The sequence below is a fragment of the Mustela nigripes genome, chromosome 16, assembly GCF_022355385.1.
Source record: "Mustela nigripes isolate SB6536 chromosome 16, MUSNIG.SB6536, whole genome shotgun sequence".
Taxonomy (NCBI): domain Eukaryota; kingdom Metazoa; phylum Chordata; class Mammalia; order Carnivora; family Mustelidae; genus Mustela; species Mustela nigripes.
Genome location: NC_081572.1, coordinates 633,834 through 639,625, shown reverse-complemented (window position 1 = coordinate 639,625; position 5,792 = coordinate 633,834).

Genomic DNA, 5,792 nt, shown 5'->3' with positions numbered 1-5,792 from the left:
CCGGGAGACGCCTGGCCGCGGATGTTGCCCTTCTGTGCAGTCGGGCCATTTAGTACCCGTTTCTTTGTGTCGTTTTCTAACTAAATAAAGTTCGAAGAGTTTTGCTTCAGGCCACTGGGCTGAGTCATCCTTCTGTTGGTCCTTGTTGATTGTCATCGTCATCTCTGTGTCTTGCATGAGCCACCGTGACAGGTTTAAGTCTCCCAGGAGCAGGAGGCAGAGGTGGGGACAGCAGAGGCCCCTTGAGGCCGTGTTTTGGCTCACAGTAAGAGTTTGTTTCGTGAGGGTTTGTCACATTATTTGTAAACAAACACATGCGCCCTTAAAGGGCATGTTGTGAATAGCAAGGACTGTGTCATCAAACAGATTTTAATGTATCTAAATCTGCGTCCTGATTAAAATCATTTTTTCAGGCAGAACATGTGTGAGGAATGCTAATATAATCGGCGCCGGAGGCGGGGCCGGTGCCCGCCTCCCAGGGCGATGCTCATCCTGCAGTTCCGGGCACCAGAGGCAGGGGAGAGACTCTTCCTCAGGGGAGATGCTCTCAGTAGCTTTTCCTTCTCACAAATGATGGATCTGAGGCTCCTGTCGACTTCAGTCCGTGGTTTCCGGCTGACATAGCCTTCCAGTGATTCAAGGGCGGGCTGTTGCCGTTTCGGTGACAAATACGGTTCTGAGCGTTCATTCATACAGTGCGTTAGGCTAACCCTATCAAATCTGGGGGCAGTCTTCCCCCCATGGGTCTTTCCCAGCAGTCTTGGTCTTGAGTCAGGGAGGCTTCTGATGCTGATGAAGTGGGCAAAGCTTTAATGCGGCAGCCGTCCAGCAGCGCCGCTCGCTCTCGGAGCATTTCGTGAGTCGGAGTCTACATTAGAACTCGAACCCGCCTTCTCTCCCACACAAACCCGCCCGGTCTTCCCGTCGTCCGTTCCCCACTTCGCCCTCCAGATGAAACAGTCCAGCGATCTCTTGTGTTGGGCGGCCTTTCTTTTTTTTCCCTTAATGACCAGGCTTCTTGCGGATCTCCCGGGGTGGCAGGTCAGGAGCAGGAATGGTGCCGCAGGCCCGGGTGAGAAAGCCCCAGCTCCGTACGAGCAGCCGACAGCGCTGCTCAGCACTCGCATCTGAAATCAGAAGACACCAGCTCACGAGGTCACGGTGAAAACGAAAAAAGATAAAATATATCCTCAAAAAATGAAATCTCTAAAATCCATATGAATTACGTACCCAAGTGAATTAAAAACGTGTAGGTACGTGTCCGTAACGGCGCCGCACACGAGCCGCGCGTCCGGACGAAGGGATAACGCACCGCGGCCCGGCCGCGCGGCGCCGTATGCTTCACCGGCAACAGGGATGAAGAACCCAACTCCGCTCTGGCGTGGATGACCTTGGAAGCCATCATGCTCAGGAAAGAAGCCTGTCCCAAAGCCACATGCTGTAGGGTTCCACTGACAGGAAATGTCTACAATAGGCAACTGCATACAGACAGCGCTGATAAGTGATTACCAGGGGCTGAGGGAAAGGGGGAATGACAAGTAACTGCTTAATCGGCGTAGGATCTCCTTGGACCGTTGCACAATAGTTAACTTTATGTTATGTGAACTTCACCTCAAGTTTAAAAACTCAAATGTAAAAGTTGTAGCATATTGGTCTGGAGCAGGGATAAGTGTGTGTCTTCTTCCCTGGGAAGTAGACACACACTTCCTGGGAACTCCACCCGTTCCCAGGACGTGCGGAGAACACCGCCACCCACGCCGGGCACGGCTGCAGTGTGAAGTGTCCCACTCTGCTTAGAACAGCTACAGTCAGCTCTGGCTGTTAGTGGAATTAGCTGGGGTGTGTGCAGTCCAATACCACAGAGACTTTCAGAGAGGTGAATGAGCTCTTATTTTTCAGACTGAGAGGAAACAGAAAATCATGAAAAGATAGGTACAGTCCAGTCCCGTGTATGAAAATTTTAAAGCACATTATTAAGTGCACATGGAAAATATATGGTCAAAAAAAAGTTTGGGAATTTCCCCAAAGTCATGGCAGTGGTGCCTCTAGGGAGGGAAGAGAATGGGAATGACGACTAGGGACATAGTACTTCCTAAAACAACACTAAAACAAATGTTAAAAATATTGGCACTTGATGTGGATGGTGGTGCCCAGGTGTGTGTTATATACTGAGCAAAAGTAAAAATGATGATGGCTTTGGTGCTGCTGCTGCTGCTGATGGTGATGGAGGCGGTGGTAGTGGAGGTGGTGGTGATGGTGGTGAAGGAGATGGTGGTGATGAAGGTGCTGGTAGAGGTGCTAGTGGAGGTGCTGGTGATGGAGATGATGGTGGTGGTGGGGGTGGTGGAAGTGGTGGTGGTGGAGGTGGTGGAGGTGGTGGAGGTGGTGGTGGTGGTGGTGGAGGTGGTGGTGGTGGAGGTGGTGGTGGACTTGCTGATGATGATGGGGATGGTGATGCTGGTGATGGTCTTAGTGATCATGGTGATGGTGAAGGAAGCCCCCAGGAGAGACCTGCAAGGACAAGACTCCCACCTCCTTGAATTTTGGCTGCTACAGAGGCCCCGTCATCAATTTTGAGGCCTGGGCACCCCACTGCTGTTTTCATGAAAGGGGCTGATGGGCTTCAGGAAGGAGGTGGGGTTCCTGACCTCTTTGTTTCCTAGGGAGACTGAGAGGAGTGGGGCCGCTGTGCTGAGGGAAAGGACACTGCAGTCTGCTACCCGGACGCTGTCAGGAGTTACACTCCGAGGATGCAAAGAGAACACGTGGCCTTGGCTAAACTGCTCGCAGAGAAATCTGGAGCACCTGCAGTTTCTACCCTCACTTGGGCTTCAACCCCACCTTTGCAGATCCCAGAATGGCTCTCAAGGGCTCTGTAACCAGCCTCTTTACTCAGAACGGAGGTTTTGTAGACCCTGAATCAGGCCCTTGCCCACAGGTCCCCCAGCCTGAGTGGCTCCATTGGTTCAGACCCCAGCACTTCTCCAGAGGGTAGGGGCCCACATGCCTTCCCGAAGGGCCCCCAAGTGTCAGCTCTGAGAGAAGACAGTGTTTTGTGTATTTGAAATATCTCCCTCCTCTCCCTGCACTCAGCCTTTCGAGGCTTGGCCATGTGAAGTCAGGGGCGCACTCTGCCCCTTACACTGTTTTGTGTGGGCCAAAGCACTTGCTCTCCGCTGATTAACAGGGGTTCCCCCAACTGGAGACCTGGGTATGTTTTAGTTTGAAACCAGGACTGGGAAAACTGCAGCTCCTGAAATGGAAAGCAAGGAATAAGATGAGCAGAAGCACCGAGGGAAGAGCCTCCCGGAAAAACGCAGTGAGCCACTGACTGCAGAGGGGTCCTGGAGAGGTGCTAGGACAGAAGGGAGGGTGTATCCCTGCTGGAACATTCCTCCTGGGCAGGTGCCCTTAGCTGTGGGCCGTGCTGGGAGCCCAGGGCCCTGACTGAGTTCTGGGTGGGGCTAAAGCTTGGCCATTTCTGCCCAAGGTGGGCCTCCTCAGACAGCGTTTGCCAGGACCCTGTCAGGGGTTCACTTCCCCACCCCCTAGTCGTGCTCCCTCCCCTTTATCTATTTCCGGCAGGATTTGAGCAGGGAGTGGTGATGGAATGGGCCTCTTGGACCAGTCTGTGATCCAGCTGGATGGGCAACTGTAAACAGACTGACGATGCCAGATTTCTGTCTACGGAACCTCATTTCCCATGCAATTTAGTAATGCAATTGGAAATGAGTTCTTACAGAAAAATGATTATTTCAAAACATAATGAACCCAAAAGCAAAACTTTAAAGTCACATTAGTGGAAAGTGGGGGTTTTATGATTATAATTTACGACTTGATGGTCCACAACGTGAATCACAGGTGTGCAGCATTACTTTGGCACAGAGCACACTAGGTTTTAGGGTTGGGGCCCCCAGAACCCCTGAGGGCAGCAGCAGCCCCTGTGTTCCTGTTTCCTGAAGGATCCCTGGCCCCAGACCTCTTTCCCTGGCTCTGGACTGAGCCGTGAGCTCCTCTCTGTGGACAACCAGCTCCTCTTGGGTCCAGGCCAAGGTCACCATGCAGAAGAGGAAGGTTCTCGGTGCACCGGGGTGGCTCAGTGGGTTAAACCTCTGCCTTCAACTCCGGTTATGATCCCAGGGTTCCGGGATCGAGCCCCACATCGGGCTCTCTGCTCTGCGGGGAGCCTGCTTCCTCCTCTCTCTCTCTGCCTGCCCCTCAGCCTACTTGTGATCTCTATCTGTCATATAAATAGATAAAATCTTAAAAAAAAAAAAAAAAAAGAAGAGGAAGGTTCTCTGGTCACCATGTGGAAGAGGAAGGTGCTCAGTGTCCCCCACCTACAAGGGGCTGCCCCCGCCACCAGCAGCATCTTCAGGCCTCTCCCCACCTCCCTGGCCCCGTCCTGGGCCCCTGTCGCCCACACTCAGGCCCGCCAAGCCCCTTCCCCACTGTCTGCCGAGTGTGTCCAGCACGCACACTGGGTGGCACCTGCCTTCCCTCGTGGTGCGAATGGAGAGACGGCGTGGACTGTGTGGCCGGCGGCTCTGCAGGACGTCCTGACCGGGAGATGTGGGACCGCGGCTGCTCCTGGGAGGGCCGGGCCCTGGCCCACTATTTTGGTGGTGACTATCCTTGGTCATGTGTACATCCCAGTCTGTGGTCCCGGCTGCTCTCCCACTTTGGGAGCTGGCTAAGGGCTGTGTTCCTGCAGGTTTCTCTCTCTGACCCATTTAGGCCTAGGGGTGATGGGGGTGTTGGGACCAAAGTCCGCAGATAAGCTGAAACATGATGAGCCCATCTGGCTGAATCACCTGCCCATGGAGGTGAGAGTAAGACTTGTTTATGAATCCCCAGGGCCCAGAGCTGTGGTGGGGGTGACGCAGAGACGTCCCTGTACTGAGGTCCACAGGCTCGTGGTCTCCATCTTTCAGTGAGAAACGGGGAGCAGCGCTCAGAGAGTCCTGGGCTCCTTGAAGATGATGGAGCCGTCTGGAAAACACCTGGCAATAAGGGTGGTTAGGATTTTTCAGAGATAAAAGAATAGCACCCACAGAAGGAAAAGAAAATTATTAAACAAAACCGTCATGGCTCTAAGAGGTGGGACGGCCGGAGGGTCACATGGAAGGACAGAACGTCCTTCCCGCACGATGGGATGTCACTCAGCAGTGCAAGGGACGGGGACTCAGACACAAGCTACGCAATGGAAGAACCTCGAGGACGTCGTACTAAGGGAAATCAGCCAGACACTAAAGGATAAATTCTGCGTGGTTGCACGCGTGCGAGGTCCCTAGAGGACTGACATCCGTGGAGACCGAACGAAGACGCAGGGACGGACACGGGATTTGAAGGGGCAGAGTTTCAGTTTGGGGAGATACGACACGTTTGGAGATTGTGCACGATGTGAATGTCCTTATGGGCACTGGGTCATCACCCTCGCAGTTTCTCGGGTGCCCCCCCATGGTCCCCCCGCAGCAGGCACACAGGTCCAGAGCTTGACTGACAACGGGAAGTTGGAGTTCTGGCAACTGAGGGGAGCAGGTGGAGGGAAACAGAGACCCCTTGTCCCCCCTCCACCCCCGGTTTGCACCGCTCAGACTCCCACTGGGGCTGCCGCCGCTGACCACGACCTGTGGCCCTAGTGTTCCAGCGCCTGCCTTCTCCCCTGGCTGTCGCCACCCGGAATCCCCACCCTCTCTCCCAGCCGGGAGACTTCCCTGCCCGGGGACCCTTCTGCCCCCAAGGCCACCAGCGCCCAGGATACGCCCCGCCCCGCCCCTCTCCCAGCCCCG